At 54.0% G+C, this 14492-nt stretch overlaps 1 long non-coding RNA gene across 8 annotated transcripts in view; it reads left to right on the top strand.

The window, feature by feature from the left end:
• The first annotated feature begins 2627 nt into the window (after positions 1-2627).
• The window catches only part of LOC140607075 (uncharacterized), a 175851-nt gene continuing 163986 nt past the window's right edge, over positions 2628-14492 (top strand). For 4 of the 8 annotated variants that reach the window (XR_012009246.1, XR_012009249.1, XR_012009245.1 and 1 more), the window contains exon 1: positions 2630-3092. This is a non-coding gene — a long non-coding RNA (uncharacterized lncRNA). Of the gene's footprint in view, positions 3093-14492 lie in introns of all 8 variants that reach the window. The other 4 variants (XR_012009247.1, XR_012009248.1, XR_012009243.1 and 1 more) reach the window with 2 other exon arrangements.

The raw sequence follows: 14492 nt of genomic DNA, 5'->3' as shown, positions 1-14492 counted from the left end.
GAACTGTGGAGAAAGTGGAGATGTCTCTGAGAGAACTCTCGGTTCGAGTCCAGACTCCGTTGTTTGCTCTGTGACATTAAGCAAGTTGTCTAACTGTTCCCAGCTTTGCTTTTGTCTCTAACATGAGGTTAATACTGCTTGTGCTCTCTCTGTCAAATAAATAAAATCTATTACAAAAATAAAATTTTTTTAACTTTTTGAATAATGTCTGTTTTAAGATTTATTTTATTATTTATTTATGAGAGAGAGAGAGAGAGAGGGAGAGAGATTGGCAGAGACACAGGAGGAGGGAGAAGCAGACTCCATGCCGGGAGCCCGATGTGGGACTTGATCCCGGGACTCCAGGATCGCACCCTGGGCCAAAGGCAGGCGCCAAACGACTGAGTTACCCAGGGATCCCCATGTCTCAGTTTTAGAATAGACTTCCAGAACAAAAATAATACCAGGAGTTCCATATACCTCACATCCAGTCCCCATATTAACATCTTTAATTAATGTGGTGTACTTGTAACGATTAGTGACTCAGTATTGATACAGTATTGAATGAACTCTACACTTTATTCAGATTTTCTTAGTTTTGATCTAATATCCTTTTTTTCTGGGCCAGGATGTCCCCTTGGGCTCCTCTGAGCTGTGACACTTCCTCAGACTTTCCCTGTTTTTGATGATCTTAACATTTTTTTGATGGCCTTGACATTTTTGAGGCATCCCGATCAGGTATTTTGTAGATTGTCCCTCCGCTAGAATACTACTCTTGATTAGATGATGAGGAGTTGACAACCACTCCCCCCATCCATACTTTACTCTTGAAAGGGTGGGGGTGACAAAGAAAGAAAGAAAGAAAGAAAGAAAGAAAGAAAGAAAGAAAGTCAGTCACTATGGGCAGCCTACACTACTGTGGAAAGTTATGCTCTACTTCCTTGAGGGCAAAAATACCTGCATAAATTTTTGGAATTCTTCAGCACAGATTTGTTTATTTTCCCCTCATATATTTAGTTATTCAATTATCTATATCAAGATAGATTCATGAACATTTATTTTTTTACTTTGGGTTAAAATCCACTGCGACTATACTTAGTTTGTTACTCAGATTGTTTCCCGACTTTGGATATTATAGGAATAACTTCAGTTGGATTCTGTATGCCTTTGATGCACCCTTATCCTTGTATGTGAGGGTGTGTGTGTATACATGTGCACGTGTGTGTGTGTGTTCACACTTTCTTACTTTCTGGCACTCCAGATGCTCCAGGCTCATCTTGTATATTTCCTACCCCAATCCTAAAACCAGCCATTTCTCTGAGGAGCCCTGGTTCCTCTTATTGGACAGCGGTATGAGAAACAAACCACAGATCTAATGCTCATTACTGCTGGGGGGTCATTGTCTGGAGGAATGTGTGTGGATAGGAACCCACGTATGCAAAACTGTAACAATCCTCCAGGACTCTGAGATGATAAACATCTGTCACTCTAAGCCACCCAGTTTGTACAGCAGCCCTAGGAAATTAATACAAGACCCTTCCCCTCCTCTGCAGTGAGTCTCCCTCCCCGTTTCCTTCTTTTATACCCTCACAGTTTCTCCGCACAGCCAGCTGTCTGCCTGCCTTTGTTGTTTCGTGTCTCTTTGGCTACTTCCTACCCATTCCTTCCAGATTCCACTCAGACACCAGCCCTCTGGCTGCCTTGGCATGCCCCCCCACCATGCACAGTTAGGTGCCCTGGTCCATACAGCCCCTTGCGTGTCCACATAGTTACTGCGACGTCGCTGTCGCCTCTCACTTGACTGTGCGCTCCTTGAGGGAAGACTCCGCCTTTGGCTCCCAGGGTGTGCAGCTGCTCAGGTGTCCCATACACCAGGAGAAGGCTGCAGAAACTGAAGCCTGATGAAGGCCATGGCAGCTCCAGAATTTTATTCTAGGAGGGTCCCAAGGTGGCATTTGGTTTGCAGGAGCGGAACCCCGAAACCAAAATTGCCCAGCACTTAACAAGCGTTAGAGAATTACAGTTCGTGTTAGAGGCGGAGAGATCAGGCCGCGTTGTGCAGGGGTCACCTCCCTCTACAACCCGGTGGAAGCAAACTCTAATATCCTTTGCTTCCGATGAAGAATCTGAGGAGCTGCCATGCTCTTGATCAGACTTCAGTTTCTGCAGCCTCGCAGGTCACACGCTTCCTTGAAGGTCACACGGGCGGCTCATGGCAGGCTGGGACTGCAACCTAGCTCGGTTTGTCGGACTCCAGGCTTGTCATCGCGGGAGGCGTTTAGGGGGCTTGAGGTCCCCCACCTTGTGCATCAAGGACCAGCCTAGATCTAACGGAGTTGACAGCGAGGCGGGAATCCCAGCCTTCCCTGCGAAGGGAGGGCGCAAGGGGGCACCGCTGTTGAGGGCGAGCGGCAACCATGCCGACAGCTGTTGTGCACTAGCTGGGATGGGGTGGAGGGAACTACAGTTCCCAGGAAGCAGTGCGGCTCCCTGGCTGCCCCGCTCAGGCCACGCCCAGACCACGCCCCCACCCGCCTCGGCCACGCCCCGGCCACGCCCCGGGCGGGCTGGTATATAAGGGCCGAATGGCCCGGCGGCGGGCAGAGCGCGGAGGCGGCGCGGGCGCGCGCGGTGCTGCCGGGGCCGGAGGAGGCTGCTGCTCGCCCGCTCGCCCGCTCGCCCGCCCGCCGCTCCGCGCTTCTCCCTCCGCCTCCCCGGCCCCGCGCACCTACGAGCTCCGGGCCGCGGGCCGAGCTGCCCCGGGCGCTGTCCGGGCCTGCAGAGGGGATGCCGGCGGGGACCTCGGGCTCGCGCCGGCGTTGCGCAGCAAAGAAAGGCGAGGCGCGGCGTCGGGGCTGCGCGCCCTGGAGCTCCGGGACGCGGCACTTGGGAACCCCCGCGGCGAGCTCCCGCCATCTCCGCGCGGCCGGAGCGCGCAGCCCGGGGCTGGCCTCGGGTGGAAAGTGCGGGGAATGGGGCGAGGGGCTCCGGACCCCCTAACGTGGATTACTTGGTGTGCATCAGCCGGGCTCAGACGACCCCCACCCCCGCGACCTCGTCTGCGTCCTGGGCTTGCTTCCTTCCACCTGGCAGTCGGGGCGCATACCTGGCAGGTAAGTGTTCCCTGCGTTTCGAGGGAGGGGGTTTGGTGCTCTCCTCTCTCCCCGCCCCCCCCCTCCCCCCCGCGCCGCTTTCTGGAGCTCTTGGGGTTTGCACGGAAATTTCTGCTCTCGCACTGACATCTCCGCAGAGACATCCCCTCGGCCCCCCTCCGGGCGGCCCCCCGCGGGACAGACCCTCCGCCGGGGTGGGGGTGGGGGTGGGGGTGGGGGGCCCGTCGCCCTAACCTCCGCCCTCGTGGCCGCCCCGGGGCCCGTTACCCCGGGAGGGAGCGCTGCCGCCTCGCCGACCCAGACTGCGGCGGGCTGCGTGGGGGCTGCGGCGTCTCCCCAGGTCCCTGTGGCCGGGCCTTGGGTGAGCGGCTTAACTGCAGGGCCACCCACCCAGGGTGCTGTGGGCAAGGCTTCCCGAAGGATGGGAGACGGCAGGATCCCGGGGCACCGCGTCCACCGTCCGCCGTGCATGCACCGGGTTCCAGGTCAGCGTGGGGAGGGGGCTTAGTCTTGAACCCTGAGCTAAAAGCAAACCGGTTTTAATCTATAGCCGCATCCTCTCCTTGTCCTTTTGTGTCGGCCGCCCAGGCCACGGTTTGGGGCAGCTCCCGTGCCTGTCACTGAGTGGGCGACCCAATAGATGTTTGTTGAATGAATGACTGAGCTAGTCCGTCTTGATGTGCAGAGAAGCGGGGGTCTCCTTTACCTTCTCCCTCCTTGCCACTAGGGCTCAACTCCAGGACACCCCCCCCCCAACCCGGAAGATGGGCTTCCTGGTGATGCTTTCCCAGATGTGGGATTCACTCCCCCCCCCCCCAACCTTGGCAGCCTGTCCCTGATGATCCATTTCCAGCCCAGAAGTCCCTCCTGCAAAGACAACTTCTGGAAGCTGTCAAGGGGGCCTCCCTGGGGGTGTTCTCAGGTGCTGTGCCTCCAGTGAGCACCTGCTGGGGGTGGGGGGAAGGAGGGAGGGCCAGGCACCGCAGGAGGAGAAGAGGTGGTCTGTGTTAGTATTGTCCCCTCCCCCCTGGAGCCTGTGCCTCTGGCTGCACCCAGGTCCCTGGAAATGCTCAGGTTGACGCAGCACCTTTTCCTGTGGCCTTTATACCCACCCTCTCCCCCTGGCAGCCTCCTGCCGCCCCCAGAGAGGAAATATTAAACTGTCCCACCATTCACGCACAGCTCCACCTCTGCACCTCACTCGATTTTAAAAGTATTCCGTGTTCTCTCTCTTCTTTGGAGGGCTTGGGTGGCTCCGTCGCTGAAGGGTCTGCCTTCAGCTCAGGTCATGATCTCGGGGTCCTGGGATCGAGCCCCACATCGGGCTCCCTGCTCAGTGTGGGGTCTGCTTCTCCCTATTCCTCTGCCTCTCCCCCTGCTGGGGCTCTGCCTTTCTCTCTCTCTCTCTCTCAAGTGAATAAATTAAAAAAAGTCTTTAAAATGTAAAAGAAAACCACAAAAAAAGTGTAAAAAGCAGGAAAAAAATACTCAGTTCCAGTAGTGCTGGCAGTTTGATGCATTTCCTCATTGCTGAAGCCCTGCAATGTATACACTTTGTTTACTGCTTTTTTCCTCTCGATTTTGCTTGAACAGTTCCCCAGGTAATGGCTGTATTCCTCTGCCGGCATCAAATCCTAATCTGACAATTCCCCTCTTGTTGGACACGAAGGTATTTCTAGATGTTTACCCTTAGAAGTAGAGCCTCGGTGAGCATCTTTTCTACACAAAGCTTTGTCCACCCTTTGGATTATTTCCTTTGGAAAATTACCAGAAATCACTGTCTTTGCTTTAAGTCAGAGTCATGTCTGAAGCTGGAGAAATGCCCCTCTGGGTGGACATTTCGGAGCTGGGCTTGGAGGAAGAGATCCCCACTTAATCCGTCACACACCTTCTGGCACCTGGGAGCCAGAAGACAGTGGGCGCTGGGAAGACACTTGCTGAGTAAATGCAGTGTTTCGTTCATTTCGGTTTTCCTGAGGCCAGCATTGGCATGAGAGTAACTTATGCTTTGCGTCCACGACTACCTTGTAAATTATTTTAGCAAGGCCACAGGTGAAGATTTAGTAGGCGGCTGGATTAAAACTGCTGTCCTTTTTTTTTTTTTTTTAAAGAATTCACTTTTGATTTTGATAGAGATCTAGATTTACAGGAAAGTCACAAAAATAGTACACGGAGTTCCCCTATACTCTTTACCCAGCTTCCCTGAATGTTAACATTTTTCATACCCACAGCGAGGTGGTCAGAGCCAGGGGATTAACATTCACAGACTACTTTGAACTCCTCTTTGGGCCTTATTCCGATTTCTCCTAAGGTCCCGCTGATGTCCTTTACCGGGCTCAGGAGCCGATTCAGAATCTTGCATTGCAGAAAATTCTGACGTAACAAAAAAAAGCGGGAGTTGAGAGGGATTCAGGAGATGCTCTTCTTCCTCTTTGTTTTTTTTTCCTAAACCATTTTATTGAGGTGTGATTGACATACACAAAGCTGTGCGAATTTAACGTATACAACTTGATGAGCTCGGTAATGAGTGTACACCGTGAGACCCTGACCACAGCCTAGGCCATAAACCTGCGTGGCCTCCAAAAGTTCCCTCCCACCCTCTTTATTATCATTATTATTTTGTTGATAAGAGCACTTACCAGAAGATCTTCCCTCTTAGCAAATGTTTAAGTGTACAATGCAGTATTGTTAACTGTGGACGCTGCGCTGTACAGGAGAACACTAGGCCTTATTCAGCTCAGCAGAGCGTCTTTATTCCGGAGAAGGTTTTTGAGTCGAGACTTCTTCCACTTTCTTGCCCAGGTTGACTTGCCCCTCGTCCCTCCCTATTTATGGCCAGCGGAGCCGCTGAGACCCGACGGGGCCCAGAGGAAAGGGGAGCCCCCGCCGGGAATGGCAGGAAACTTCTCTGTGTACCCCTCCTTCCTTCCCCCGACACCTCCACTGGGAGTGAGTCGTTGAGTAAAAATTGGGTTATAGCCTGATCTGTCCGGACACGTCTTCCAAGGGGTAGGTGGATGGATGACATCCGGTGTGCGTGAGAGCGAGCCGCCAAGCACCGAATCCGCTGCTGACAAGTCCGGCGTGCAATGCCTGTGTGGGTGACTCACGCCGGCCCGAGTAGCAGGTGTGCCGGGCTGCTAAGTGTGCAGACCCAGCAGAGGCCGTGTTTCCTGGTTATCTTGGCAGGTTTGAAGGAACAATGGGTTCTACTCTTACCTCGGACTGGATTTTGGGGATTGCCCAGCCCCAAGGGCCAGGGAGTGATCCCCCTTTTCTCTAGGGGGCTTCTTTCACCCAAGAGGGCTGCGGAGAGCCAGCCCGAAGGGGTTTTGGAAGTGGCTGATGTGGATGGAGGCCCGAGTGTCCTTGCATGAGAGAAGGAAGACCTGCGTTCAGTGAGGAAGCCCACGGCAGAGACCCTTCTGCGCCTCCAGCAGAGACCACGTTAGCCTCAGTGTCGTCAACAGCCTACGTATGCTCGAGTTAGGGCCGTCCCCTCCTGCTGGGGGCGGCTGCCCAGAGCGAGTGGAGGTGATGTTTGTTCGGGATCAGGAAGTTTTGATTACTTGAGTCTCCACACAACAGACTTCAGTTGTCCAGAGAGAGTTTTGGGGGTGTTGTTGGGGGTCTGGTCGCCTAGCGTGGATGTTTCTCCTCCTCTTTGAAGCCCTTCCCGCCTTCCTATTAGACCTCCTGAGCTCTGGAGGATACTCATCCTCTCCTTCCCCGTCCCCCCCCCCCCCACCATCCCCTGTGCGCACACACGGGCCCAGACGGTTTCCGTAACCCGGCAGCTCGGCGAGGAGCATAACAGGAAGTCTTGGTGGGAGACGGGCTGGGGATGTTGCCTCTACTTCTGGAACAGCTTCTTCTGTCTACACCTGCCTTGTCCCTCTCCTCAGTGACTCCTTGTGGGCCCTCCCTTCTCAGGAGCCTCTGCTGTCCCCTAGCTGGACGTGGGCCCGGTCCAGACTGTTCGCTGGGCCGCTCCCCCAGTCTCCCCAAGTTGTGGTTTGCACGAGAACGGATTGCCTGGGGAACTTGAGAAGAAGGAGTACTCTTCATGAGCACTCAGCAGCCATCCTGCCCTCCCCTGCCTTAGAGGCTCTGTTTGGGTATGTGTGGGGGCTGGGGGTCTGCATTTTTGACAGGCTCCCCAGGCCATTCCAGTACAGATGGACACTTTAAGGATCAGGGTGTTGACTGATTTCTTGGCCAGAAAACCCTGCATTGAGACTTTCCCCCCCGCTGAAGCTTACCCAGCCACAAAACGATCTTTTCTCTCTTCCAGGAAGCCTTCCAGGCCTACCTCCACCGGGCTGGGGCCCTCACGTGCACTTATTTGGTTTGTAGGTACATCTTTTGAAATCTGAGTCTTGGCAATCAGGTATCCTTTGTGCTTGGTTAGGACAGGAATGGCTGTGTTTGGATGATAAAGGTTGGGCAGTTGTGGGTTTTGGGGACGACTTAGATCTGCAGGCTCTACCCCTGGGTTTGCGAGTTCCCGGGGAGCTTGGAAGAAGAGGCCCCGCGATAGGCAGCTTCCCGCTGCTTCTGTTAGTCGAGCCCACGCAGACCACTGCTCCTCCTGTTTCTGGACGTTGTCGTCCTAGGCAATGTCCACCGTCCCCACGGAGCTGGTCGGGGTCCTCCGCGGCCAGGTAGCCCCCATTCTTCATGTGGCACATGCTCCCAGCTCGCTTTCCACGAGCAAGACAAAGGTCCTGGACGAATGTGCTCACTTTGATCCGTGTCGTTGGCTAGAGACGCCCTGTTCAGAATCGCGTGCTTTGCGGACTAGGTTTGCACCTGGAGAAAGGTCTGTACGGAACCAATCGTGGTCGGTCACGTGACGTGCGAAAGGCCTGGAGGAAGCATCCAAGCGCAGGAATGCTGAAAAGGCTGGTTTCTGTCTAAGCATTCTGTTTGTGATGTGAATCATCGCCTCCTCCCGCATTTGGTTTGTCGGTACAGGTTTTCACATAGAAATCTCGAAACCAGGTGTTTTTTTTTGCAGTTGGTTGAGACAGAAGTGGCTGCGTTGGGACGGATGATAACGTTCTGGGTCCGTAGAGATGAGTCAGACCTTCAGTCTCCCCCTGGGGTCTGTGAGCTTCCCCCCCCGCCAACCCTCCTGGCCCACCGCCTCGCCAGGCCCCACCGTCGTTTGGGAAATGGCCCTTACGGGAGCTGGTGGTGTGGTCTCCACCCCCTTGCATGTCCTGCAGGGTGACCTTGTCCCACTTTAGAGTGGTCTGTGCTTTCCTTGGGCTGGCCGGGAAGCCTGAGAGGGACGGGGCAGGACGGAGCGTCTCCGCCGGCCCGAGATCCCCCGTGTCAGCCCGCGCCCGGCTGGAGCCACCGAGGGACCGTCCTGTCCCATTACCCTCACCGTCGGCGCGTGGCCCGTCATTCGCCAGCACACACCCTGCCTCCCTCCCAACTTCTGCAGGTGCTGAGTGCCTGCTGGACGCCTCCTTGGACACTGCCGCAGCCCCTTGCCGCCTTCTCCCGTGGCCTTCGGGTTGGCGGGAAGCGTTTGATTTCGCTGACTTTGCGGAGGAAGGTTCTGCGGCGCTTTGGGCGTGGAAGGGAGGGTCTCCGAGAGCCTGGCCTTCGGGGGCCCAACCTTCAGCGTGTGGGTGAAGGCCTCGGGAGCTCCCGGGACCATGACTGTTTCGGCTGTCCTCCCTTCCTGTCTTAGCTCATTTTTTTTTTTTTAAAGATTTTATGTATTTATTCATGAGAGAGGCAGAGACAGAGGCAGAGGGAGAAGCAGGATCCCTGCAAGGAGCCCGATGCGGGACTCGATCCCGCGACCCGAGGATCACGCCCTGGGCCGAAGGCAGACACTCAACCACTGAGCCACCCAGGCGTCCCCCTCCCTTAGCTAATTTAAACATTTTTCACCTTTTGTTTGTTATGGTGGCAGATTTTACCAGGGTAACCATTTCTTACGGGTGCGATTAACGGCGCTCACGCTGCCTCTCCGTCCTGCCACCATCCATCCGTCTCCAGAGCTTGGTGAGCAGCCCCGACCCCGACCGAGACTCTCTGCCCTCCCAACACCAACTCCCTGTCCCCCTGTCTCACACCCCGGCGGCCACCATTCTGGTGTCTCCATCGATAGGGACCTTGCGGAAGTGCGGGGACCGAGCATTTGTCCTTCCCGTGTCTGCCTTACGTCACTGAGCATCACGTCCCCCAGGTTGGCCCATGTTGTAACAGGTGTCCCAATTCTTTTCCATTTTAAAGCTTAAAACCTTCCCACCGTGCGGAGACCGCATTTTGTTTATCCACCCGTCCATCGATGGGCACTTGGATTTGCTTCCGCCTCGTGGCCACTGTGACCACTGCCGCCCTGACCATGGGTGTGCAAATAACCTGTTGGTGTCCCCGCTTTCAGGTCTTCTGTGCCTATGCCCAGAAGTGGGGTTGCTGGACTCTAGGGTCATTTCATGTGTGATTTTTTTCTTTTACTTTTTTTTTCTTTTTTTTTTTTTTTGAGAAACCATCGGATTGTTTTCCAAAGCAGCTGCAGAATTTCACGTTCCACCAGCAGCGAGGCAGAAAAGTTTGGATTTCCCCACTCACTCCCTGGCTTTTGTTTTTGATCACAGCCATCCCACTGAGTGTGAAGTGGCACTTTAATTATAAAGGCAGGTCGACCCCCACGGTGAGAATGTTTCCCACCCTGGTTTTACACTCGGGGATGCCTGTGGATCTCCTTTTCTCTCCCAGGGAGAATCTTCCCTGGGAGCTAAGCACCCCGGGGAAATGAGGAGCAGTGGGGTTTACGTGGGCAGCGCTCGGCCCAAGTCGGCTTTGTGCATTAAAAGGATTGATGATCTAGTGAGTTCTTTCCATCCTGATTATTTGCCATGGGAGTTTTTACAAGTGGTTTTGTGTCCCTGTCGCGTCTGGTACCACCCCCAACCCGGCGAAACAGCCAGGTGTCCTCCCCATTTTACGGAAGAGGTTATCAAGGCACAGGTGAGGGAAGGATGTGCCGGAGGTGGACACTGACCCAGAGGAGCCAGCTCCTGACTCCTCACCTGGCACACACCGTGCACAGGGAGGATTTTGGAAGTGTTGGTACAATGGGGGTGGGGGTGGGTGCTGGGAAGATGGAGATTGGTGTCTCCATTGGAGGGAACTCCAGGGGGAGCCTTCTTTAGGTGGCCAGATTTCATATATGAAGTTTGCTGGCCGTGGTTTTTTGTTTTGTTTTGTTTTTGGGAAAAAAAAATTAACTTTTCTATGAAACTCTTCTGCACAGCCACATGGGTTAAGAAACATCTTTTGGAGCACCGTGGTGCCGTGATAGATCTCCGTCTCGGCTCCCGTGGAGAGCCCTGGTTCGAGGCTGGGTCAGAATGCCCAGCTGCCCAGCTCCCTCTTCGGGTTTTTTTTTCCTGAAACTGTGTGTGATCCCCCAAAGCTCACTCTTTTCCGGCTGGTTATTGGACATCCCCAGCGTGCATCCAGCCTCAGCGGGGGTTAGGTGTTTGCAGGAAGTGGTCTTAGTGGCCTGGGGACCGATTGTGTCTGCAGACAGAAAGCGACCTCGTGTCCCTGGAAGCATCATGAATGTGGTTCTAGTTCATTTCAATTTTTTTTTTCCATTCTGATGTTTCTTTTTATTTTTTAAAACGAAACAACAAGAACCAAAGTTCTTACTCCTGTGGATGGGGTGAAAGAACAGGGTGCTCCCAAGCTCGAGGAGGAGGCTTTCTTCTCTCTCGGAGGGGAAGGGAGGAGGTGCCTGCCTATGGCATCGCCCCACCCCGGCTCCGGCCTGTGACCCCTTCCTCCTCTGACTTCACACAGGACACGTCTAGTGGCCCCAGGGTCACCCTGGCGGAGGCTTCTCTGAATCTGAGGGCATCCGTGGCCCCTGGCAAGCCAGCTGGGAAATTTAGATGTTTGGGTTTTTAATTAAATTTCTTAAGTAGAAACCAGGAATGTGGTTAACCAAAGAGCTGAGATGGTCCCAGTTTCTAATTCCACCCTGGCCACTGGGCTTTTCCGCCTTTCCCGGAATTGTTTTCTGGTCACTTTCCACTGACCTGTTTGTATCCTGTCCTCCTCCTCCACCCGCCTCATGTTGTACTTGAATTAAAGCCTTTCCTCGTTTCCAGATTCTTTCTCTCTGTCCTGGTCATCCTGGCATCTGTCTGTAGGGGAAGATGACTTGGGGAAGATGCCTGTGTGGCTGCCTTCATGGGTGGTGGTCAGAATGGCCATTTGATATCACCTGTGCCCTAAAGCAGGCCCTTGCCCTGTTCCTTCTGCCTCCCTGGATGAGGGTTCAACAAATACAGCCGCCAACCCGTGCCGGCTGCCAGAGCAGCAGTGTTACGTCGGGAAGGAGAGAGAAGCCCGCCTTCTGCAGGCTGGGAGCAGATGGCTCCAGCGTCTCTTTCTTCATCCTCATAGGCCTGCTTGTGGGTGGGCATCATCATCTCTGACATCAGAGGTTTAAAAGGTTTAGAGACTTGAAGCAATGTCCTTAAGACGCCAGAGCTTTGCAGGATGGAGCCGTGGTTCAGACTCGGGTCTTAACACGTGCCCAACCCTGGGGTCCCATCCTGGCCCGGTCACCAACATCTTTGTGACATTGTATGAGTCACCGGGCCCCTCTGGGCTCTATTCCTCATTCATTAAAAAACGAATCTATTTTTAGGTTGAGTGATTTTGGTTGCAAATTGCAGAGAAACCAATTCTAATGGGCTTAAATAATCAAGTTTTGGGTTGTTAATTTGACTGGAGAGTCTATGCATTATGCTTTTGGGTGATTTGGGGGGTGATTGGGCTCTCTGTTTTTTTTTTTTTCCAATTCTTTTTTTTTCCTTTTTTATCTGTTTTCAAGATTTTATGTATTTATTCATGAGAGACACACAGAGAGAGGCAGAGACACAGGCAGAGGGAGAAGCAGGATCCCTGCAAGGAGCCTGATGCAGGACTCGATCCCAGGACCCTGGGATCACGACCTGAGCCAAAGGCAGACGCTCAGCCACTGGGCCACCTAGGTGCTCTTCTCCAATTCGTTTCATTCTTGTGTTTTACTTTCCCAGTAGAAGCAGAAAGGCAGGAGTATTTGCAGACCCCTGCCTCCACAGACCCAGAGTAAGAGAATGCCTTGATCGCAGCTTTCCAGAGGGCTGACCCTGTGGGAGCTCACCCCTGGGAGGTGATCCATCCGTGTGCCAAGAGGTGGGATGCCCTGATTAGCTGTCCTTGGTCACATGCCTCACAGCTGATCTGTGGGTCGAGGCAGCTTCCCTCCCCAGAGCCACTGGGATGTGCAGACGGAAATTAGGGCCTTAGGAGCAGGGCGGGATGCAGAGAAATATCAGATTTGCTACGAATGAATTGGACCAGTGGATAATCCACCAGAATGAATGGTGGGCAGGGAATTGATTGTGTTTCCCACTGTCTAGCTAGGGACCTAGGAGGGTGGAAAGGTAATGCTCAGTGACAGGTGGCAAATGGATGAACCTTACCAGTTCTTCCCTCCTCTGAGTCTCTGAACCCGAGAGTCTGTTTTTTTTCAGGGGACATCATCTTGCTCCATCAGGGAGCTAGGGCTTTGGCTCTGGGATCTCCAAGACCAGCCTTGCAGGGGATCACTCACGGCTGGGTTTTCATTTACCTGCATGAAAGGGCTGTTACCTGCATAGCCAGTTGATGCTTGGAATGGCAGCTCTTGCCTGAGATTCCTTTAAAATGAAGGAAAACACCTTCCCCCATTCTGAGCACCTCCAGACTAGGGATGTTGCTCCTGGCCTACCTGGCAGAGGCAAATCCTGTCCTATTCCTGGTGTGAAAAGCCCAGTGATGGGAACAGGGGCTAGTGGGTTTGTACAGGCTTCTCGCTGAGCTCCTGGGGAGGAGACTGAGCACCCAGTCAGACCAGACAGAGGGCTCGACCTGGAGCAGCCACACACGTAGACTGATGTAGATGGCTCCAATGTGTTCACAGGTACAGGTGCCAGCTTGTGGCCCAGCTTCTGGGGGCTCCGTGTTAGAGGGATGGCTTTGCTCTCCAGGCTGTTGAGCTCCAGGTGGGGGCCCTCCTTGCTTGCTTTGTCCGCACATTACACAGGTAGGCTTTGTCTGGGGAGCAGTGACTCATGCTCATGGGTCGTGTGAGCTCTTAAAGGCAGCCATGCTGTCCTGGCAGGTGCTCCCAGCTGGCCTCATTTGTTATTGCGAGGAAAAAGGTTCATTATCATGGCGATAAATTATTTCTGCTCTGAAGCTGGAATGTGAATAGCCTCTTTAGGAAGGGTGGTGCAGTGGAGGAGAGGGGTGATTGTCGTGTCTTCAAGTGATGCATGTCCTAGGACGTGTGCTAGCTGCTCCGTTCAGTATTGCCCCCATTTAATCGATGGGCAAGCTGAGACTCCCAAGAGTTAAGTCACTTGTCCGAAGTCACCCTGCCCTCCTGGAGCCCAACCTTGATCTGCTTCCAGGTTGGCACATGACGGCATCCACCTGGCTTCTGGCTGCCAGCTTGCGTCCCAGCTTCTTTTGGAAAATGCCAAAAGTCACACATGGACTTGATAACATCTCGATAGCGATGATTCATCCTTCCCCTCTTCCTCCTTACCACGGACAAGTTTAAAACAGCGTTTCCTTCTCCCTTCTCAGTGAAGTCAAGAGTTAAAACAAATTTACACCAAATTAATGGAAAGGTTCATCTAGAGTTACCCCGAGGAAAACACGATCACTAACTGCTCCCCGGGTTCCAGGCCTTTCCTCGCCTTCCCCCTCCTGTCTTGCCATCCTCCCGTTGCTCCCTGCAGGTGTAAAATCTCGCTGGAAGAGCTACAAGTCATTGCGCACCAGCTCCCGACTGGCAAGGGTGGAGTCGGGATCCGGACGCAGGTCTATTTCGTTTTTAAACCCCTGCATTTCCCTCCAGTATTGTCCTGAGTCTGTGCACTTAGGAGATGCCCGTGTCCCGGGCGTGCGTCGACGTCATCAGTCCCCGTGTTGTTGAAATCCCGGGAGGGATGCTCAGGCCTCGGCCCGCCCAGGTGGAGTCCTGTCGCATTTTCCATCTCCTGCGATCGTTGGCATTTAGAGCGGTGATTCAGGGGTGGTCTAGCATCCTCGCTAGAGGAACCTTATGAGGTTGGGTGCACACGTGTGAGCGGGACAGGGAGGCAGACTGGCCCACGATGGAGGCCTCCGATGGAAATGCTGTGTTGAAGGGTTGTGACCCTTCATCCCCCGGATGGTGTTCTGTGCGCTTTACTCCTTGAGCTCAAAGCTGAGCTGAGCTTTCACACCACACCTGCGGCTCGGCCTGCCCTTCTGATGTTGTGCTTGGAAACTGGACAGAGTCGTCCAGGGCTGGGCCAACGTCACCTCCGCCCGGGTTTAAGG

Source organism: Canis lupus, chromosome 16, assembly GCF_048164855.1.
Source record: "Canis lupus baileyi chromosome 16, mCanLup2.hap1, whole genome shotgun sequence".
NCBI lineage: Eukaryota > Metazoa > Chordata > Mammalia > Carnivora > Canidae > Canis > Canis lupus.
This window is presented reverse-complemented; position numbering and strand designations above follow the sequence as displayed.